This window comes from Canis lupus, chromosome 38, assembly GCF_048164855.1.
Source record: "Canis lupus baileyi chromosome 38, mCanLup2.hap1, whole genome shotgun sequence".
In the NCBI taxonomy this organism is placed as follows: Eukaryota; Metazoa; Chordata; class Mammalia; order Carnivora; family Canidae; genus Canis; species Canis lupus.
Genome location: NC_132875.1, coordinates 25,809,454 through 25,833,348, shown reverse-complemented (window position 1 = coordinate 25,833,348; position 23,895 = coordinate 25,809,454).

Below are 23,895 nucleotides of genomic sequence, written 5' to 3'. Positions count from 1 at the left end.
GGCCAAACTGAGGACCAGAGGCAGCAGATCCAGGTGAAGCCCAGGTGGGGACCAGACTCACTAGGTCCAGATGAGGCCCAGGTGAGGATCAGAGTTACCAGATACACGTGAGGCCCCGGCGGGGATCAGAGCCAACAGGTCCATGTGAGGCCGGCTTGGGGACCATGGGCAACAGGTCTACTTGAGGCCCAGGTGTGGAACACAGTAAGCAGGTCCAGGTGAGTCTCCGGTGGTGACAAGAGTCACGACGTCCAGTTGAGGCCCAGTTGGGGACCAGGATCACTAGGTACAGGGGAGGCCCTTTAAAGAACCAGAGTCAACAGTTCGAGGTCAGGCGCAGGTGGCAACCAGGGTCAGCAGGTCCAAGTCAGGCCAAAGCGGAGTTCACAGTCACTAGGGCACAGTGAGACCCAGAGGGGGACCAGAGTCACCTGGTCCAGGTGAGGTCCAGTTGTGTAACACAGTCACCGGGTCCCAATTTTGCCCAGTTGAGGACCAGGGTCAACAGGGACAGGTGAGGCCCAGATGGGGACCGGAGTCCCCACATCCAGGTGAAGCCCAGGTGGGGACCACAGTCACCAGATCCAGTGTAGTCTCAGGTGCAGACCAGAATCACCTGGTCCTGGTGAGGTGCAGGTGGCAACCACACTCACCAGGTCCCGGTGAGGCCCTGGTGCGGACCAGAGTCACGAGGTACATGAGAAGCTAGAAACACTGCAGCCACCAGGTCCATATGATGTCCATGTGGGAACGAGAATCACCAGTTACAGGTGAGGACCAGGTGGGGATCTGACTCACCATTTCCAGGTGAGACCCAGGTGGGAACCAGTGTCACCATGTCCAGGTGTGGCCCAGGTGAAGGCCAGAGTAAATAGGTCCAGCTGGGTCACTGTTATTGAACAGTGTAACCATATCCTGATGCTACCGAGGTGGGTACCGAGACACCAGGTCCTGTTGAGGCCCAGTTGGGACCAGAGACATGAGGTCCATGTGAGGTCCCGATGGGAACCACAGTCACCAGGTCAGGTGAGGCCATGCTTAGGATCAGAGTCACCAGTTACAGGTGAGGCCCAGGTGGAGCCAGAGTCACCTGGTACAGAAAAGGCCAAAGTCAGGACCAGTGTTACCAGGATCAGGTCAGTCACAGTGGGGAATAGAGTAACCATGTCCCGATGATGCCCACGTAGAACCAGAGTCACCATGTCCAGATGAGGCGCAGGTGGGGAGCATATTCACTAGGTCCCGGTGAGGCCCAGTTGAGGACCAGAGTCACCAGATCTGGTTGAGGCCTAGACGGGTACCAGATTCACCTGGTCTAGGTGACATCCAGATGGGTCCAGAGTCACCAGGTCAGGGTGAGTCCCAGAGAGGTTCCAGAGTCATCATGTCTAGGTGAGGCTCAGGTGTGGAACAGAGTCACCAAGTACCAAAGATGCCCAGGTGAGGACCAGAGTCACCAGATCTGGGTGACGCGCAGATAGGATCATAGTCACCAGTTCCAGGTGAGGCCAAGAAAGAGTCCACAGCAATCAGGCCCAGGTGGGGAACAAAGTCACCAGGAGAGGCTGAGGCCCAGAGGGCATCTAGAGTCATCATGTCCAGGTGAGGCTCAGGTGTGTAACAAAGTATCCAGGTCATAATGGTCCACAGGTGAGGACCAGAGTCACCAGATCTGGGTGAGGCCCAATGAGGATCAGAGTCACCAGTTCAAGGTGAGGCGAAGAAGGAGTCCACAGCAATCAGGCCCAGGTGGGGAACAAAGTCACCAGGAGAGGGTGAGGCCCAGATGGGGACCAGATTCACCATGTCCAGGTTATTCCCAGGTGGTGACCAGAGTTACCAGTTCCGGGTGAGGTCCAGGTAAGGAGCAGATTCACCAGGTCCAAGTGAGACCCACGTGGGGACCTGTGTCACCAGGCAAGGGTGAGGCCCAGGTGTCAACCCCACTCACCAGGTCCAGGTGAGGGCAACCTGCAGGCCATGCAGAGGAACAATGTCCCGATGATGCCCAGGTAGGGACGAGAGTTACCAGGTCCAGGTGATTCCGAGGTGGTGATCATAGTTACCAGTTCCGGGTGAGGACCAGGTAAGGACCAGAGTCACCAGGTCCCAGACGACCAAGTGGGGAACTGTGTCACCAGGTATAGGTGAGGCTCAGTTGGCAACCTCACTCACCAGGTCCAGGTGAGGCCAACCTGCAGACCAGTGTCACCAGATCCTGGTGAGGCCCTAGTGGGGACGGGAGTCACCAGGTAAATGTGAGTCTACAAGAACACCACAGTCACCAGGTCCAGGTGTGGTTCATGTGGGAACGAGCGTCACCAGGTCCAGGTTGAGGCCTAGGTGGGGGGACAAGTGTCATCAGGACAAGTTGAGGCCAAAATGTGGAGCAAAGTTATCATGTCAAGGTGAGGCACAGGTGGGGAACAGAGTAACCATGTCCCATTGATGCCAGGTGGGAAAAGAGTCACAAGGTCCTGACGAGGCCTAAGTGAGGAGTAGATTCACCAGGTCCTGTTGAGACCCTGTTGAGGACCAGTGTCCCCATCTCCGGGTGAGTCCCATAGGGGGACCAGAGTCACCAGGTTCTGGTGATATCCAAGTGGGGACCAGAGTCACCACGTCAGGGTGTGGCCCAGAGGGGAATGAGAATCACTAGGTCCAGGTGAGGCCCCGATGTGGAACTGAGAAACCAGGTCCCATGATGCCCATATGAGGACCTGAGTCACCAGGTCCAGGTGAGGTCCCTGTGGGAACCAGTCACCTCGTCCAGGTGAGGCCCAGGTGGGACCACAGTCACCAGGTCCAGGTGAGGACCAGGTATATAAGAGAGTATCCAGGTCCCAATGATGCCCAGGGAAGGACCAGAGTCAACAGGTCCAGGAGAGGCCCAAATATGGATCAGAGTCATTGTGTTCCAGGTGAGGCCAGATGGAGACCACAGGAACCAAGTCAGGAGAGCCCCATATGGGAACCAGAGCCACCAGATCCGGGTAGGTCCAGGTGGGACCAGAGTCACCAGGTCCAGATGAGGCGAAGGTGGTCAGCATATTCACCACGTCTTGTTGAGGCCCAGTAGAGGACCAGAGTCACCAGGTCTAGGTGAGGCCTAGAGGGGTACCAGATTCACCTGGTCTAGGTACCTTCCAGATGGGGACCAGAGTCACCATGTCAGGGAGAGGCCCAGAGAGGATCCAGAGTCATCATGTCCAGGTGAGGCTCAGGTGTGGAACAGAGTATCCAGGTCATAATGGTCCACACGTGAGGACCAGAGTCAACAGATCTGGGTGAGGCCCAGTTAGGATCAGAGTCAACAGTTCCAGGTGAGGCTAAGAAGGAGTCCACAGCAATCAGGTCCAGGTGGGGAAAAAAATCACGAGGACTGGGTGAGGCCCAGATGGGGACACAGATTCAACAGGTCCAAGTGATTCCCACGTGGTGACAGAGTTACCAGATTCACCAGGTCCAGGTGATTCCCAGGTGGTGAGCAGAATTACCAGATACACCAGGTCCAAGTGAGGCCCACGTAGGGGCCTGCGTCAGCAGGTATGCGTGAGGCCCTAGTGGCAACCCCACTCACCAGGTCCAGGTGAGGCCTACCTGCAGGCCATGCAAAGTAACCGGGTCCCGATAATGCCAAGATAGGGACCAGAGTTACCAGGTCCAGGTGAGGCCATCCTGCAGGCCATGCAGTGGAACCAGGTCCCCATGATGCCCAGGTAGTGACCAGAGTCACCAGGTCCAAATGAGGCCAAAATGGAGCATATTCACTAAGTCCAGCCGAGGACCAGTTGGAGACCAGAGACACCAGATCTGGTTGAGGCCTAGAGGGGTACCAGAATCACCTGGTCCAGGTGACATCCAGATGGGGACCAGAGTCACCAAGTCAGGGTGAGGCCCAGAGAGGTTCCAGAGTCATCATGTCCAGGTGAGGCTCAGCGGTGGAACAGAGTCACCAGGTACCAATGATGCCCAGGTGAGGACCAGAGTCACCAGGCCTGAGTCACGCACAGAGAGGATCATAGTCACCAGTTCCAGGTGAGGCCAAGAAAGAGTCCAAAGCAATCAGGTCCAGGTGGGGAACAAAGTCATCAAGACTGGGTGAGGCCCAGATGGGGAAGAGATTCACCAGGTCCAGGTGTGGCCCAAGTGGTTTCCAGAATCCCCGGGTCTGGGAGAGGACCATGTAAGGACCAGATTCACCAGGTCCAAGAGGACCACGTGGGTTCCTGAGTCACCAGGTATGGGTGAAGCTCAGGTGGCAACCCCACTCACCAGGTCCAGGTGAGGCCAACCTGCAGGCCACAGTCAGCAGATCCAGGTGAGGCCCTACAGGGGACCGCAGTCACCAGGTAAATGTGAGTCTACAAGAACACCACAGTCACCAGGTCCAGGTGTGGTTCATGTGGGAATGAGAGTCACCAGGTCCAGGTGAGACCCAGGTGGGGACGACAGTCACCAGGTCCAGATTGAGTCCTAGGTGGTGGGATGAGAGACATCAGGAGCAGTTGAGGCCGAAGTGTGGATCAAAGTTATCATGTTCAGGAGGGGCCCAGGTGGGGAACAGAGTAACCATGTCCCATTGATGCCAGGTGGGAAAAGAGTCACAAGGTCCAGACGAGGCCTAAGTGAGCAGTAGATTCAACAGGTCCTGTTGAGGACCAGCTGAGGACCAGTGTCCCCAGATCTGGGTGAGTCCCAGAGGGGGACCAGAGTCACCCGGTTCTGGTGATATCCAGGTGGGGACCAGAGTCACCACGTCAGGGTGAGGCCCAGAGGGGGACAAGAATCACTAGGTCCAGGTGAGGCCCCGATGTGGAACTGAGAAACCATGTCCCATGATGCCCATATGAGGAACTGAGTCACCAGGTCCAGGTGAGGTCTCTGTGGGAACCAGTCACCTCATCCAGGTGAGGTCCAGGTGGGACCAGAGTCACAAGGTCCAGGTGAGGCGCAGGTGGCAACAGGATTCACCAAGTCCAGGTGAGGCCCAGGTGGCGACCAGTCACCAGATCCAGGTGCGGAACAGCTAAGGACCAGATTATCCAGGCCCAAGTGAAGCCAACGGGTGACCAGAGTCACCAGGTCAGGGTGAGGCCCAGAGGGGGAACCAGAGTAACTAGTTTAGTTTGAGGCCCAGAATGGGACCAGAGGTCCCTGGTCAAAGTGAGGCCCAGGTGTGGAATAGAGTATCCAGGTCCCAATGACCCCTGGGTGAAGACCAGAGTCAATAGGGCCATGCAGGCCCAGATGGGGAACAGAATCACTAGGTCATGTTGAAGCATAGAATAAGACCACATTCAGCCGTATCAGGTAAGCCCCTTGTGAGAACCAGAGCCACTCTATCCAGCTGAGTCCCAGGTCCATGTGAGGCCCACGTGAGGACCAGATTCATCAGGTCGAATTGAGGCATAGCTGGGGACAAGCGTCACCAGGTCTGCGTGAGGCCTAGGTGGGGCAAGATTCAGGAGTTCTGAGTTAGATCAAAGTGGGGACGAGAGACACCAGGTCCAGGTGAGGCCAAACTGAGGACCAGAGTCACCAGATCCAGGTGAGGTCCATGTTGGGAAGAGAGTCACGAGGTCCAGGAGAGGTCCAGGTGGGGTGCAGAGTCACCAGATACAGGTGAAGTCCAGGTGCGGACCAGAGTCACCAGATCCATGTGAAGCCCAGGTGGGGACCAGAGTCACTAGGTCCAGATGAGGCCCAGGTGAGGACCAGAGTTACCAGGTACACGTGAGGCCCCGGTGGGGATCAGAGGCAACAGGTCCATGTGAGGCCGGCTTGGGGACCATGGTCAACAGGTCTACTGGAGGACCAGGTGTGGAACACAGTAAGCAGGTCCAGGTGAGTCCCCATTGGTGACAGGAGTCACCACGTCCAGTTGTGGCCCAGGTCCGACCAGGATCACCAGGTCCAGGGAAGGCCCTTGAAAGAACCAGAGTCAACAGTTCGAGGTCAGGCGCAGGTGGCAACCAGGGTCAGCAGGTCCAAGTCAGGCCAAAGTGGGGTTCACAGTCACTAGGGCATGGTGAGACCCAGAGTGGGACCAGAGTCACCTGGTCCAGGTGAGGTCCAGTTGTGGAACACAGTCACCGGGTCCCAATTTTGCTCAGTTGAGGATCATGGTCAACAGGGCCAGGTGAGGCCCAGATGGGGACCGGAGTCTCGAAATCCAGAAGAAGCCCAGGTGGGGACCACAGTCACGAGATCCAGGGTAGTCTCAGGTGCAGACCAGAATCACCAGGTCCAGGTGTGGTGCAGGTGGCAACCAAACTCACCCGGTCCCGGCAAGGCACTGGTGGGGACCAGAGTCACGAGGTACATGAGAAGCTAGAAACACATGGGATCTCTTGGTGGCGCAGCGGTTTGGCGCGTGCCTTTGGCCCAGGGCGTGATCCTGGAGACCCGGGATCGAATCCCACGTCGGGCTCCCGGTGCATGGAGCCTGCTTTTCAGTCTGCCTGTGTCTCTGCCTCTCTATCTCTGTGACTATCATAAATAAATAAAAATTAAAAAAAAAGATGCTAGAAACACTGCAGCCAACAGTTCCACATGATATCCATGTGTGAACGAGAATCACGTTACAGGTGAGGACCAGGTGGGGATCCGACTCACCATGTCCAGGTGAGACCCAGGTGGGAAACAGTGTCACCATGTCCAGGTGTGGCCAAGGTGAAGACCAGAGTTAATAGGTCCGGCTGGGTCACTGTTAGTGAACAGTGTAACCATATCCTGATGCTATCCAGGTGGGTACCAGAGACACCAGGTCCTGGTGAGGCCCAAGTGGGACCAGAGACATGAGGTCCAGGTGAGGTCCCGATGGGAACCACAGTCACCAGGTCAGGTGAGGCCATGCTTATGTCAGAGTCACCAGTTACAGGTGAGGCCCAGGTGGAGCCAGAGTCACCTGGTACAGAAGAGGCTAAAGTCAGGACCAGAGTTACCACGATCAGGTCAGTCCCAGTGGGGAATAGAGTAACCATGTCTCGATGATGCCCAGGTAGAACCAGAGTCACCAGGCCCAGATGTGGCACAGGTGGGGAGCATGTTCACTAGATCCCGTTGAGGCCCATTTGAGGACCAGAGTCACCAGGTCTAGGTGAGGCCTATAGGGGTACCAGATTCACCTGGTCTGGTGACATCCAGATGGGGACCAGAGTCCCCATGTCAGGCTGAGGCCCAGAGGGGATCCAGAGTCAACATATCCAGGTGAGGCTCAGGTGTGGAACAGAGTATCCAGGTCATAATAGTCCACAGGTGAGGACCAGAGTCACCAGATCTGGGTGAGGCCCAGTTAGCATCAGAGTCACCAGTTCCAGGTGAGGCCAAGAAGGAGTCCACGACAATCAGGTCTACATGGGGAGCAAAGAAACCAAGCCTGGGTGAGGCCCAGATGGGGACCAGATTCACCAGACCCAGGTGATTCCCAGGTGGTGACCAGAGTTAGCAGTTCCGGGTCAGGACCAGGTAAGGACCAGATTCACCAGGTCCAAGTGAGGCCCAAGTGGGGCCTTTGTCACCAGGTATGAGTGAGGCCTAGATGTGGAATAGATTATCCAGGTCCCAATGATGCCTGAGTGAGGACCAGAGTCACTAAGGCCATGCAGGCCCAGATGGGGAACAGAATCACTAGGTCCTGGTGAGGCACAGAATAAGACCACAGTCAGCAGTATCAGGTGAGTCCCTTGTGGGAACCAGAGCCACTCTTTCCAGCTGAGTCCCAGGTACTTGTGAGGTCCACGTGAGGACCAGATTCATCAGGTCGAATTGAGGAATAGCTAGGGACAAGAGACACCAGGTCTGGGTGCGTAATAGGTGGGCAAGATTCAGCAGTTCTGAGTTAGGTCAAAGTGTGCAAGAGAGACACCAAGTCCAGGAGAGGTCCAGATGGGGACCAGAGTCACCAGATGCAGGTGAAGTCCAGATGGGGACCAGAGTCTCCAGATCCAGGTGAAGCCCAGGTGAGGACCAGAGTCTCTAGGTCCAGATGAGGCCCAGGTGAGGACCAGAGTTACAGGGTACACGTGAGGCCCCGGTGGGATTCAGAGGCAACAGGTCCAAATGAGGCCCAGATGGCGCATATTCACTAGGTCCAGGTGAGGCCCAGTTGAGAACCAGAGACACCAGATCTGGTTGAGGCCTAGAGGGGTACCAGAATCACCTGGTGCAGGTGACATCCAGATGGGTCCAGAGTCACCAGGTCAGGATGAGGCCCAGAGATGTTCCAGAGTTATCATGTCCAGTTGAGGCTCAGGTGTGGAACAGAGTCACCAGGTACCAATGATGCCCAGGTGAGGACCAGAGTCACCAGATCTGGGTGACGTGCAGATACGATCAGAGCCACCAGTTCCAGGTGAGGCCAAGAAGGAGACCACAACAATCAGGTCCAGGTGGCGAACAAAGCCACCAGGACTGGGTGAGGCCCAGATGGGGACCAGATTCACCAGGTCCAGGTGAGGCCCAGGTGGTGACCAGAGTCCCCGGGTCTGGGAGAGGACCAGGTAAGGACCAGATTCAACAGGTCCAAGAGGCCCACGTGGGTACAGAGTCACCAGGTATGGGTGAGGTCCTGGTGGCAACCCCACTCACCAGGTCAGGTGAGGCCAGCCTGCAGGCCAGAGTCACCATCCAGGTGAGGCCCTAGTGGAGACCGGAGTCACCAGGTAAATGTGAGTCTCCAAGAACACCACAGTCACCAGGTCCAGGTGTGGTTCATGTGGGAACGAGAGTCACCAGGTCCAGGTGAGACCCAGGTGGGGACCACAGTCACCAGTCCAGATTGAGGCCTAGGTGGGGGGACAAGATTCATCAGGACCATTTGAGGCGAAAGCGTGGAGCAAAGTTATCATGTCCAGGTGAGGCTCAGGTGGGGAACAGAGTAACCATGTCGCATTGATGCCAGGTGGGAAAAGAGTCACAAGGTCCTGACGAGGCCTAAGTGAGGAGTAGATTCACCAGGTCCTGTTGAAGCCCAGTTGAGGACCAGTGTCCCCAGCTCCGGGAGAGTCCCAGAGGGGGACCAGAGTCACCCGGTTCTGGTGATATCCAGGGGTGACCAAAGTCACCACGTCAGGGTGAGGCCCAGAGGGGGACGAGAATCACTAGGTCCAGGTGAGGCCCCGATGTGTAACTGAGAAACCAGGTCCCATGATGCCCATATGAGGACCTGAGTCACCAGGTCCAGCTGAGGTCCATGTGGGAACCAGTCACCTCGTCCAGGTGAGGCCCAGGTGGGACCACAGTCACCAGGTCCAGGTGAGGCCCAGGTATATAAGAGAGTATCCAGGTCCCAGTGATGCCCAGGTAAGGACCAGCGTCATCAGGTCCCATAGAGGCCCAAATATGTATCAGAGTCATTGATTTCCAGGTGAGGCCAGATGGAGACAACATGGACCAGGTTCAGGAGAACCCCATATGGGAACCAGAGCAACCAGATTCAGGTGAGGTCCAGGTGGGACCACAGTCACAAGGTCCAGGTGAGGCGCAGGGGGCAACAGGATTCACCAAGTCCAGGTGATGCCCAGGTGTCGACCAGTCACCAGATCCAGGTGCGGACCAGATAAGGAACATATACACCAGGCCTACGTGAAGCCCAAGGGGTGTCCAGAGTCACCAGGTAAGGGTGAGGCCCAGAGGGGGAACCAGAGTAACCAGTTTAGTTTGAGGTCCAGAATGGGTCAGAGGGCCCTGGTCAAAGTGAGGCCCAGGTGTGGAATAGATTATACGGGTCCCAATGATGCCTGGGTGAGGACCAGAGTCACTAGGGCCATGCAGGCTCAGATGGGGAACAGAATCACTAGGTCCTGGTGAGCCATAGAAAAAGAACCCAGTCACCAGTATCAGGTGAGGCCATTGTGGGAACAAGAGCCACTCTATCCAGCTGAGTCCCAGGTCCATGTGAGGCCCACGTGAGGACCAGATTCATCAGGTCGAATTGAGGCATAGCTGGGGACAAGTGTCACCAGGTCTGGGTGCGTCCTCGGTTTGGCAAGATTCAGCAGTTCTGAGTTAGGTCAAAGTGGGGACAAGAGACACCAGGTCCAGGGCAGGCCAAACTGAGGACCAGAGTCACCAGATCCAGGTGAGGTCCATGTTGGAAAGAGTCACCAGGTCCAGGAGAGGTCCATGTGGGGACCAGAGTCACCGGATCCACGTGAAGTCCCGGTGGGGACCAGAGTCACCAGATCCAGGTGAAGCCCAGGTGGGGACCAGACTCACTAGGTCCAGATGAGGCCCAGGTAAGGACCAGAGTTACCAGGTACACGTGAGTCCCCGGTGGGGATCAGAGGCAACAGGTCCATGTGAGGCCGGCTTGGGGACCATGGTCAACAGGTCTAATTGATACCCAGGTGTGGAACACAGTAAGCAGGTCCAGGTGAGTCCCCGGTGGTGACAAGAGTCACCACGTCCAGGTGAGGCCCAGGTGGGGACCAGGATCACCAGGTCCAGGGGAGGCCCTTGAAAGAACCAAAGTCAACAGTTCGAGGTCAGGCGCAGGTGGCAACCAGGGTCAGCTGGTCCAAGTCAGGCCAAAGTGGGGTTCACAGTCACTAGGGCACGGTGACAACCAGAGGGGGACCAGAGTCACCAGGTCCAGGTGAGGTCCAGTTGTGGAACAGAGTCACCGGGTCCCAATTTTGCCCAGTTTAGGACCATGGTCAACAGGGCCAGGTGAGGCCCAGATTGAGACCGGAGTCCCCAAATCCAGGTGAAGCCCACGTGGGGACCAGAGTCACCAGATCCAGGTAGTCTCAGGCGCAGACCAGAATCTCCAGGTCCAGGTGAGGTGCAGGTGGCAAACACACTCACCAGGTCCCGGTGAGGCCCTCGTGGGGACCAGAGTCACGAGGCACATGAGAAGCTAGAAACACTGCAGCCACCAGGTCCACATGATGTCCATGTGGTAACGAGAATCACCAATTACAGGTGACGACCATGTGGGGATCCGACTCACCATGTCCTGGTGAGACCCAGGTGGAAACCAGTGTCAGCATGGCCAGGTGTGGCCCAGGTGAAGATCAGAGTTAATAGGTCCGGGTGGGTCACTGATAGTGAACAGTGTAACCATATCCTGAAGCTACCCAGTGTATACCAGAGACACCAGGTCCTGGTGAGGCCCAGGAGGGACTAGACACATGAGGTCCAGATGAGGTCCCGATGAGAACCACAGTCACCAGGTCAGGTGAGGCCATGCTTAGGATCAGAGTCACCAGTTACAGGTGAGGCCCAGGTTGAGCCAGAGTCACCTGGTACAGAAGAGGCCAAAGTCAGGACCAGAGTTACGAGGTTCAGGTCAGTCCAAGTGTGGAATAGAGTAACCATGTCCCGATGAGGCCAAGGTAGAACCAGAGTCACCAGGTCCAGATGTGGCGCAGTGGGGAGCATGTTCACTAGGGCCCGGTGAGGCCCAGTTGAGGACCAGATTCACCAGGTCAAGTTGAGGCCAAGAGGGGTACCAGATTCACCTGGTCTAGGTGACTTCCAGATGGGGAGCAGAGTCACCATGTCAGACTGAGGCCCAGAGAAGTTCCAGAGTCATCATGTCCAGTTGAGGCTCAGGTGTGGAACAGAGTAACCAGGTACCAATGATGCCAGGTGAGGACCAGAGTCACCAGATCTGGGTGAGGCCCAGTTAGGATCAGAGTCACCAGTTCCAGGTGAGGCCAAGAATGAGTCCACAGAAATCAGGTCCAGATGGGGTGACAAAGTCACCAGGACTGGATGAGGTCAGATGGGGACCAGATTAACCAGGTTCATGTGATTCCCAGGTGGTGACCCGAGTTAGGAGTTCCGGGTGAGGACCAGGTAGGGACCAGATTCACCAGGTCCAATTGAGGCCCACGTGGGGACCTCTGTCAACAGGCATGGGTGAGGCCAAGGTGACAACGCCACTCACCAGGTTCAGGTGAGGCCATCCTGCAGGCCATGCAGAGGAACCATGTCCCGATGATGCCCAGGTAGGGACTAGAATTACCAGGTCCAGGTGAGGCCAACCTGGAGGCCATGTATGGAACCATGTCCCGATGATGCCCAGGTAGGGACCAGAATTACCAGGTCCAGGTGAGGCCAACGTGCAGGCCATGCTGTGGAACCATGTCCCAATGATGCCCAGGTAGGGACCAGAGTCACCAGGTCCAAATGAGGCCCAGATGGATTATATTCACTAGGTCCAGGTGAGGCCCAGTTGAGGACCAGAGTCTCCAGATCTGGTTGAGGCCTAGAGGGGTACCAGAATCACCTGGTCCAGGTGACATCCAGATGGGGTCCAGAGTCACCAGGTCAGGGTGAGACCCAGAAATTTTCCAGAGTCATCATGTTCAGTTGAGGCTCAGTTGTGGAACAGAGTCACCAGGTACCAATGATGCCCAGGTGAGGACCAGGGTCACCAGGTCTGCGTGATGCGCAGATAGGATCAGAGTCACCAGTTCCAGGTGAGGCCAAGAAAGAGTCCACAGCAATCAGGTCCAGGTGGGGAACAAATCACCAGGACTGGGTGAGACCCAGATGGGGACCAGATTCACCAGGTCCAGGTGAGTCCCCGGTGGTGACCAGAGTCCCTGGGTCCGGGAGAGGACCAGGTAAGGACCAGATTCACCAGGTCCAAGAAGCCCACGTGGGGACCTGAGTAAACAGCTATGTGTGAGGCCCAGGTGGCAACCCCACTCACCAGGTCCAGGTGAGGCCAACCTGCAGGCCAGAGTCTCCAGATCCAGGTGAGGCCCTAGTGGGGACCGGAGTCACCAGGTAAATGTGAGTCTACAAGAACACCACAGTCACCAGGTCCTGGTTTGGTTCATGTGGGAACGAGAGTCACCAGGTCCAGGGGAGACCCAGGTGCGGACCACAGTCACCAGGTCCAGATTGAGACATAAGTGGGGGGACCAGAGTCATCAGGACCAGTTGAGACCAAAGTGCGGAGCAAAGTTATCATGTCCAGGTGAGGCCCAGGTGTGGAACAGAGTAACCATGTCCCATTGATGCCAGGTGGGAAAAGAGTCACAAGGTCCAGACGAGGCCTAAGTGAGGAGTAGATTCACCAGGTCCTGTTGAGGCCCAGTTTAGGACCACTGACCCCAGCTCCGGGTGAGTCCCAGAGGGAGACCAGAGTCACTGATTCTGGTGATATCCAGGTGGTGACCAGAGTCACCATGTCAGGGTGAGGCCCAGAGGGGGACGAGAATCACTAGGTCCAGGTGAGGCCCCGATGTGTAACTGAGAAACCAGGTCCCATGATGCCCAAATGAGGACCTGAGTCACCAGGTCCAGGTGAGGTCCCTGTGGGAACCAGTCACCTCGTCCAGGTGAGGATCAGGTGGGACCACAGTCAACAGGTCCAGCTGAGGCCCAGGTATATAAGAGAGTATCCAGGTACCAATGATGCCCAGGTAAGGACCAGAGACAACAGGTCCAGGAGAGGCCAAAATATGGATCAGAGTCATTGTGTTCCAGGTGAGGCCACATGGATACCACAGTAACCAGGTCCAGGAGAGCCCCATATGGTAACCAGAGCCACCAGATCCAGGTGAGGTCCCGGTGGGACCACAGTCACAAGGTCCAGGTGAGGCACAGGTGGCAACAGAATTCACCAAGTCCAGGTGAGGGCCAGGTGGTGAGCAGTCACGAGATACAGGTGCGGACCACCTAAGGTCCAGATTCACCAGGGCCATATAGAGCAAAGGGGGTGACCAGAGTCACCACGTAAGGGTGAGACCCAGAGGGGGAACCAGATTAACCAGTTTAGTTTGGGGCCCAGAATGGGACCAGAGGTCGCTGGTCAAAGTGAGGCCCAGGTATGTAATAGAGTATCCAGGTCCCAATGATGCCTGGGTGAGGACCAGATTCACTAGGGCCATGCAGTCCCAGATGGGGAACAGAATCACTAGGTCCTGGTGAGGCAGAAAATAAGACCACAGTCAGCAGTATCAGGTGAGCCCATTGTGGGAACCAGAGCCACTCTACCCTGCTGAGTCCCAGGTCCATGTGAGGCCCACGTGAGGACCAGATTCATCAGGTCGAATTGAGGCATAGCTGGGGACAAGAGTCACCAGGTCTAGGTGCGGCATATGTGGGGCCAGAATCAGTGTTCTGAGTTAGGTCAAAGTGGGGACGAGAGACGCCAGGTCCAGGTGAGGCCAAACTGAGGACGAGAGTCACCAGATCCAGGTGAGGTCCATGTTGGAAAGAGAGTCACCAGGTCCAGGAGAGTTCCAGGTGGGGAACAGAGTCACCAGATCCAGGTGAAGTCCAGGTGGGGACCAGAATCACCAGATCCACGTTAAGCCCAGGTGGGGACCAGAGTCACTAGGTCCAGATGAGCCCCAGGTGAGGACCAGAGTTACAAGTTACACGTGAGGCCCCGGTGGGGGTCAGAGGCAACAGGTGCAAGTGAGGCCGGCTTTGGGACCATGGTCAACAGGTCTACTTGAGGCCCTGGTGTGGAACACAGTAAGCAGGTCCAGGTGAGTCCCCGGTGGTGACAAGAGCAACCACGTCCAGTTGAGGAGCAGGTGGGGACAAGGATCACCAGGTCCAGGGGAGGCCCTTGAAAGAACCAGAGTCAACAGTTCGAGGTCTGGCGTAGGTGGCAAACAGGGTCAGCAGGTCCAAGTCAGGCCAAAGTGGGGTTCACAGTCACTAGGGCACGGTGACACCCAGAGGGGGACCAGAGTGACCTGGTCCAGGTGAGCTCCAGTTGTGGAATACAGTCACCGTGTCCCAATTTTACCCAGTTGAGGACCATGGTCAACAGGGCCAGGTGAGGCCCAGATGGGGTCCGGAGTCCCCAAATCCAGGTGAAGACCAGGGGGGGACCAGAGTCACCAGATCCAGGGTAGTCTCAGGTGCAGACCAGAATCACAAGGTCCAGGTGAGGTGCAGGTGGCAACCACACACACCAGGTCCCGGTGAGGCCCTGGTGGGGACCAGAGTCACGAGGTACATGAGAAGCTAGAAAAACTACATCCACCAGGTCCATATGATGTCCATTTGTGAACGAGAATCACCAGTTACAGGTGAGGACCAGGTGGGGATCCGACTCACCATTTCCAGGTGAGACCCTGGTGGGAACCAGTGACACCACGTCCTGGTTGGCCCAGGTGAAGACCAGAGTTAATAGGTCCGGCTGGGTCACTGTTAGTGAACAGTGTAACCATATCCTGATGCTACCCTGGTGGGTACCAGAGACACCAGGTCCTGGTGAGGGCAGGAGGGACCAGGGACATGAGGTCCAGGTGAGGTTCCATTGGGAACCACAGTCACCAGGCTGGTGAGGCCATGCTTAGGATCAGAGTCACCAGTTAGAGGTGAGGCCCAGGTTGAGCCAGAGTCACCTGGGACAGAAGAGGCCAAAGTCAGGACCAGAGTTACAAGGAGCAGGTCAGTCCCAGTGGGGAATAGAGTAACCGTGTCCCGATGATGCCCAGGTAGAATCAGAGTCACCAGGTCCAGATGAGGTTCAGGTGGGGAGCATATTCACTAGGTCCCGGTGAGGCCCAGTTGACGACCAGAATGCCCAGGTCTACTTGAGGCCTAGAGGAGAACCCGATTCACCTGCTCTTGGTGACATCCAGATGGGGACCAGAGTCACCATGTCAGGGTGAGGCCCAGAGGGGATCCAGAGTCATCATATCCAGGTGAGGCTCAGTTGTGGAACAGACTATCCAGGTCATAATGGTCCACAGGTGAAGACCAGAATCATCAGATGTGGGCGAGGCCCACATAGCATCAGACGCACCAGTACCAGGTGAGGCCAAGAAGGAACCACAGCAATCAGGTCCCGGTAGGGAACAAAGTCACCAGGACTGGGTGAGGCCCAGATGGGGACCAGATTCACCAGGTCCAGGTGATTCCCAGGTGGTGACCAGAGTTACCAGTTCCGGGTGAGGACCAGGTAAGGACCAGATTCACCAGGTCCAAGTGAGGCCCACGTGGGGACCTGTGTCACCGGTATGGGTGAGGCCCAGGTGGCAAACCCACTCACCAGGTACAGGGGAGGCCAACCTTCGGGCCATGCAGAGGAACCGTGTCCCGATAATGTCCAGGTAGGGACCAGAGTTACGAGTTGCAGGTGAGGCCCTAATGGGGACCGGAGTCACCAGGTAAATGTGAGTCTACAAGAACACCACAGTCACCAGGTCCAGGTGTGGTTCATGTGGGAACAAGAGTCACCAGGTCCAGGTGAGACCCAGGTGGGGACCACAGTCACCAGGTCCAGATTGAGGCCTGGTGGGGGGACCAGAGTCATCTGGACAATTTGAGGCCGAAGTGCGGAGCACAGTTATCATGTCCAGGTGAGGCCCAGGTGGGGAACAGAGTAAACATGTCCCATTGATGCCAGGTGGGAAAAGTGTCACAAGGTCCAGACGAGGCCCACGTGAGGACCAGATTCATCAGATCGAATTGAGGCATAGCTGGGGACAAGAGTCACCAGGTCTGGGTGCGGCCTAGGTGGGGCAAGATTCAGCAGTTCTGAGTTAGGTCAAAGTGAGGACGAGAGACAGCAGGTCCAGGTGAGGCCAAACTGAGGACCAGAGTCACCAGATGCAGGTGAGGTCCAGGTGGGGACCAGAGTCACCAAATCCAGGTGAGGTCCATGTTCAAAGAGAGTCACCAGGTCCAGGAGAGGTCCAGGTGGGGACCAGAGTCACCAGATCCAGGTGAAGCCCAGGTGGGGACCAGAGTCACTAGGTCCAGATGAGGTCAAGGTGGGGACCAGAGATGCCAGGTACAAGTGAGGCCCCGGTGGGGAGCAGTGGCAACAGGTCCATGTGAGGCCGTCCTGGGGAACATGGTCATCAGGTCTACTTGAGGCCCAGGTGTGGAACACAGTAAGCAGGTCCAGGAGAGTCCCCGATGGTGACAAGTGTCACCACGTCCAAATGAGACCCAGATGGAGCATATTCACTAGGTCCAGGTGAGGCCCATTTGAGGACAAGAGTAACCAGATCTGGTTGAGGCCTAGAGGGGTACCAGTATCACCTGGTCCAGGTGACATCGAGATGGGAACCAGAGTCTCAAGGTCAGAGTGAGTCCAGGAGAGGTTCCAGAGTCATCATGTCCAGGTGAGGCTCAGGTGTGGAACAGAGTAACTAGGTATCAATGATGCCCAGGTGAGGACCAGAGTCACCAGATCTGGGTGACGCGCAGATAGGATCAGAGTCACCAGTTCCAGGTGAGGCCAAGAATGAGTCCACAGCAATGAGGTCCAGGTGGGGAACAAAGTCACCAGGACTGGGTGAGGCCCAGGTGGGGACCAGATTCACTGGTCCCGGTGATTCCCAAGTGGTGACCAGAGTTACCAGTACCGATGAGGACCAGGTAAGGACAAGATTCACCAGGTCTAAGTTAGGCCCACGTCGGGACCTGTGTCACCAGGTATGGGTGAGGCCCAGGTGGCAAACTCACTCACCAGGGCCAGGTGAGGCATACGTGCACCCTATGCAGAAGAACCGTGTCCCGATGATGCCCAGGGAGGGTCCAGAGTTACCTGGTCTAGGTGAGTCCAACCTTCCTGCCATGCAGTGGAATCATGTCCCGATGTTGCCCAGGTAGTGACCAGAGTCACCAGGTCAAATGAGGCCCAGATGGAGCATATTCACTCGGTCCAGGTGACGCCCAGTTGAGGACCAGAGTCCCCAGAACTTGTTGAGGCCTAGAGGGATACCAGAATCACCTGGTCCAGGTGACATCCAGATGGGGACCAGAGTCACCAGGTCAGGGTGAGGCCCAGAGGGGATCCAGAGTCAACATGTCCAGGTGGGGCCCAGGTGTTGACCAGAGTCCCCGGGTCTGGGAGAGGACCAGGTAAGGACCAGATTCACCACGACCAAGTGAAGCCCAAGGGGTGACCAGAGTCACCAGGTAAGGGTGAGGCCCAGAGGGGGAACTAGAGTAACCAATTCAGTTTGAGGCCCAGAATGGGACCAGAGGTCCCTGGTTAGAGTGAGGCCCAGGCGTGGAATAGAGTATCCAGGTCCCATGATGCCTGGGTGGAGACCAGAGTCACTAGGGCCATGCAGGCCCAGATGGGGAACAGAATCACTAGGTCCTGGTGAGGCATAGAATAAGACCACAGTCAGCAGTATCAGGTGAGCCCCTTGTGGGAACCAGAGCCACTCTATCCAGCTTAGTCCCAGGTCCATGTGAGGCCCATGTGATAACCAGGTTCATCAGGTCGAATTGAGGCATAGCTGGGGTCAAGAGTCACCAGGTCTGTGTGCGGCCTAGGTGGGGCAAGATTCAGCAGTTCTGCGTTAGGTCAAAGTGTGGACGAGAGACACCAGGTTCAGGTGTGACCAAACTGAGGACCAGAGTCACCAGATCCAGGTGAGGTCCAGGTGGGGACCAGACTCAATAGTTCCAGATGAGGCCCAGGTGAGGACCAGAGTTACCAGGTACACGTCACGCCCCGGTGGGGATCAGAGGCAACATGTCTATGTGAGGCCGTCTTGGGGTCGATGGTAAACAGGTCTACTTGAGGCCCAGTTGTGGAACACAGTAAGCAGGTCCAGGTGATTCCCCGGTGGTGACAAGTGTCACCACGTTCTGGTTTGGCCCAGTTTGGGACCAGAATCACCAGGTACAGTGGAGGCCCTTGAAAGAACCAGAGTCAACAGTTAGAAGTCAGGCACAGGTGGCAACCAGGGTCAGAAGGTCTAAGTCAGGCCAAAGTGGGGTTCACAGTCACTAGGGCACGTGAGACACAGAGGGGGACCAGAGTGACCTGGTCCAGGTGAGGTCCAGTTTGGAACACAGTCACCGGGTCCCAATTTTGCCCAGTTGAGGACCATGGTCAACAGGGCCAGGTGAGGCCCAGAAGGGGACCGGAGTCCCGAAATCCAGGTGAATCCCAGGTGGGGACCACAGTCACCAGATCCAGGGAAGTCTCAGGTGCAGACCAGAATCACCAGGTCCAGGTGAGGTCCAGGTGAAACCAAACTCACCAGGACCCAGTGAGGCCCTGGTGGGGATCACAGTCACGAGGTACAAGAGAAGCTAGAAACACTGCAGCCAACAGGTCCACATGATGTCCATGTGGGAACGAGAATCACCAGTTAGAGGTGAGGACCATGTGGGGATCCGACTCACCATGCCCAGGTGAGTCCCAGGTGGGAACCAGTGTCACCATGTCCAGGTGTGGCCCATGTGAAGACCAGAGTTAATAGGTCCGGCTTGGTCACTGATAGTGAACAGGGTAACCATATCCTGATGCTACCCAGGTGGGTACCAGAGACACCAGGTCTCGGTGAGGCCCAGGTGGGACCAGAGACATGAGGTCCAGGTGAGGTCCTTGTGGGAACCACAGTCACCAGGTCAGGTGAGGTCATGCTTAGAATCAGTGTCACCAGATAAAAGTGAGGCCCAGGTGGTGCCAGAGTCACCTGGTACAGATGAGGCCAAAGTCAGGACGAGAGTTACCAGGATCAGGTCAGTCCCAGTGGGGAATAGAGTAACCATGTCCCGATGATGCCCAGGTAGAACCAGAGTCACCATGTCCAGATGAGGCGCAGGTGTGGAGCATGTTCACTAGGTCCCGGTGAGGCCCAGTTGAGGACCAGAGTCGCCAGGTCTAGTTGAGGCCTAGAGGGGTACCAGATTCACCTGGTCTAGGTGATGTCCAGATGGGGACCAGAGTCACCATGTCAGGGTGAGGCCCAGAGGGGATTAAGAGTCATCATGTCCAGGTGAGGCTCAGGTGTGGAACCGAGTATCCAGATCATAATGGTCCTCAGGTGAGGACCAGAGTCACCAGATCTGGGTGAGGCCCAGTTAGGATCAGAGTCACAAGTTCCAGGTGAGGCCAAGAAGGAGTCCACAGCAATCAGGGCCAGGTGGGCAACAAATTCACCAGGACTGGGTGAGGCCCAGATGGGGACCAGATTCAGCAGGTCCAGGTGACTTCCAGGTGGTGACCAGTCTTACCAGTTCCGGGTGTGGACCAGGTAAGGACAAGATTCAACAGGTCCACGTGAGGCCCACGTGGGACCTGTGTCACCAGGTATGGGTGAGGCTCAGGTGGCAACACAACTCCTCAGGTCCAGGTGAGGCCAACATGCAGGCCATGCAGAGGAAACATGTCACGATGATGCCCTGGTTGGGACCAGAGTTACCAGATCCAGGTGAGACCCAGGTGGGGACCACAGTCACCAAGTCCAGATTGAGGCCTAGGTGGGGGGACAAGTGTCATCAGGACCAGTTGAGAACAAAGTGCGGAGCAAAGTTATCATGTCCAGGTGAGGCCCAGGTGGGGAACAGGGTAACCATGTCCCATTGATGCCAGGTGGGAAAAGAGTCACAAGGTCCAGACGTGGCCTAACTGAGGAGTAGATTCACGAGGTCCTGTTGAGGCCCAGATTAGGACCACTGTCCCCAGCTCCGGGTGAGTCCCAGAGGGGGACCAGAGTCACTGGTTCTGGTGATATCCAGGTCGGGACCAGAGTCACCACGTCAGGGTGAGGCCCAGAGCGGGACGAGAATCACTAGGTCCAGGTGAGGCCCCGATGTGGAACTGAGAAACCTGTCCCATGATGCCCATATGAGGACCTGAGTCACCAGGTCCAGGTGACGTCCCTGTGGGAACCAGTCACCTCGTCCAGGTGAGGCTCAGGTGGGACCACAGTCACCGGTCCAGGTGAGGCCAAGATATATAACAGAGTATCAGGCTCCCAATGATGCCCAAGTAAGGACCAGAGTCAACAGGTACAGGAGAGGCCCAAATATTGTTCAGAGTCATTGTGTTCCAAGTGAGGCCAGTTGGAGACCACAGGAACCAGGTCCAGGAGAGCCCCATATAGGAACCAGAGCCACGAGATCCAGGTGAGGTCCAGGTGGGACCACAGTCACAAGGTCCAGGTGAGGCGCAGGTGGCAACAGGATTCACCAAGTCCAGGTGAGGCCCAGGTGGCGACCAGTCACCACATCCAGGCGCGGACCAGCTAAGGACCAGATTCACCAGGCCGAAGTGAAGCCCAAAGGGTGACCAGAGTCACCAGGTAAGGGTGAGCCCCAGAGGGGGAACCAGAGTAACCAGTTTAGTTTGAGGCCCAGAATAGGACCAGAGGTCCCTGGTCAAAGTGAGGCCCATGTGTGGAATAGAATGTCCTGTCCAGGGTGAGGATCATTGTGTCCATCACCCAATGAAGCCTGGGTGAGGACCAGAGTCACTGGGGCCATGCAGGCCCAGATGGGGAACAGAATCACTAGGTCCTGGTGAGGCATACAATAAGACCACAGTCAGCAGTATCAGCTGAGCCCCTTGCGGGAACCAGAGCCACTCTATCCAGCTGAGTCCCAGGTCAGGTGAGGCTCCTGTGAGGACCAGATTCATTTGGTCGAATTGAGGCATAGCTGGGGACAAGAGTCACCAGGTCGGGCTGCAGCCTAAGTTGGGCTAGATTCAGCAGTTCTGAGTTAGGTCAAAGTGGGGACGAGAGACGCCAGATCCAGGTGAGGCCAAACTGAGTACCAGAGTCACCAGATCCGTGTGAGGTCCATGTTTGAAAGAAAGTCACCAGGTCCGGGAGAGGTCCAGGTGGGGACCAGAGTCACCAGTTCCAGGTGAGGCCAAGAAGGAGTCCACAGAAATCAGGTCCATGTGGGGAACAAAGTCACCAGGACTGGGTGAGGCCTAGATGGGGACCAGATACACAAGGTCCAGGTGATATCCAGGTGGTGACCAGACTTACCAGTTCCGGGTGAGGACCAGGTAAGGACCAGATTCACCAGATCCAAGAGGCCCACGTGGGGACCTCAGTCACCAGGTATGGGTGAGGCCCAGGTGGCAAAAACACTCACCAGGTCCAAGTGAGGTCAACCTGCAGGCCATGCAGTGGAACCATATCCCGATGATGCCCAGGTAGGGAGAAGAGTTACCAGGTCCAGGTGAGGCCAACCTGCATGCCATGCAGAGGAAACATATCCAGATGATGCCCAGGTAGAGACAGACTTACCAGGTCCAGGTGAGGCCAACCTGCAGGCCATGCAGTGGAATCATATCCCGATGATGCCCAGGTATGGACCAGAGTCACCAGGTCCAAATGAGGCCCAGATGGAGCATATTCACTAGGTACAGGTGAGTCCCCTTTGAAGACCAGAGTCACCAGATCTGTTTGAGTCCTAGGGGGTACCCGAATCACCTTGTCCATGTGACATCCAGATGGGGACCAGAGTCACTATGTCAGGGGAAGGCCCAGAGCGGTTCCAGAGTCAACATTTCCAGGTGAGGCTCAGGTGTGGTACAGAGTCACCAGGTACCAATGATGCCCAGGTGAGGACAAGAGTCACCCGGTCTGGGTGACGCACAGATAGGATCAGACTCACCAGTCCAGGTGAGGCCAAGAAAGGGCACAGCAATCAGGTCCAGGTAGGGAACAAAGTAAGCAGGACTGGGTGAGGTCCAGATGGGGACCAGATTCACCAGGTCCAGGTGAGGCCCAGGTGGTGACAAGAGTCCCCGGGTCTAGGAGAGGACCGGGTAAGGACAAGATTCACCAGGTCCAAGAGGACCACGTAGGGACTTGAGTCACCAGGTATGGGTGAGGCCCAGGTGGTAACCCCACTCACCAGGTCCTGGTGAGAACAACCTGCAGGCCAGAGTCACCAGATCCACGTGAGTCCCTAGTGGGGACCGGATTCACCAGGTAAAAGTGAGTCTACAAGAACGCCAGAGTCACCAGGTCCAGGCGTGGTTCATGTAGGAACGAGACCACCAGGTCCAGGTGAGACCCAGGTGGAGACCACAGTCACCAGGTCCAGGTGTGACCCAGGTGGGGACCACAGTCACCAGGTTCAGTTTGAGGCCTAGGTGGGGGGATCAGAGTCATCGAGACCAGTTGAGGCCAAAGTGTGGAGCAAAGTTATCATGTCCAGGTGAGGCCCAGAGGGAACAGTGTAACCATGTCCCATTGATGCCAGGTGGGAAAAGAGTCACAAGGTCCAGACGAGACCTAAGTGAGGAGTAGATTCACCAGGTCCAGTTGTGCCCAGTTGAGGACCAGTATCCCAGCTCCGGGTGAGTCCCAGATGGGGAACAGAGTCACCCGATTCTGGTGATATCCAGATGGGGACCAGAGTCACCATGTCAGGCTGAGGCCCAGAGGGGATCCAGCGTCATCATGTCCAGGTGAGTCTCAGGTGTGGAAAAGAGTATCCAGGTCATAACTGTCCACAGGTGAGGACCAGAGTCACCAGATCTGGGTGAGTCCCAGTTATGATCAGAGTCACCCGTTCCAGGTGAGGCCCAAAAGGAGTCCACAGCAATCAGTTCCAGGTGGGGAACAAAGTCACCAGGACTGGGTGAGGCCCAATGGGGACCAGATTCACCAGGTCCAGATGATTCCCATGTTGTGACCAGACTTACTAGTTCCGAGTGAGGACCAGGTAAGGGCCAGATTCACCAGGTCAAAGGGAGGCCCACGTGGGGCCCTAGTCACAAGGTATGGGGGAGGCCCAGGTGGCAACCCCACACAGCAGGTCCAGGTGAGGCCAACCTGCAGGCCATGCAGAGGAACCATGTCCCGGTGATGCTCAGGTAGGGACCAGATTTACCAGGTCCATTTGAGGCCAATCTGCAGGCCATGCTGTGGAACCATGTCCCGATGATGCCCAGGTAGGGACCAGATTAACCAGGTCCAAATAAGGCCCAGATGCAGCATATTCACTAGGTCCAGGTGAGGCCCAGTTGAGGACCAGTTTCACCATATCTGCTTGAGTCTTAGAAGGGTACCAGAATCACCTGGTCCAGGTGATATCCAGATGGGGACGAGAGTCACCAGGTCAGGGGGAGGCCCAGAGAGGTTCCAGAGTCATCGGGTCCAGGTGAGGCTCAGGTGTGGAAGAGAGTCACCAGGTACCAATGATGCCCAAGTGAGGACCAGAGTCACCAGATCTCGGTGA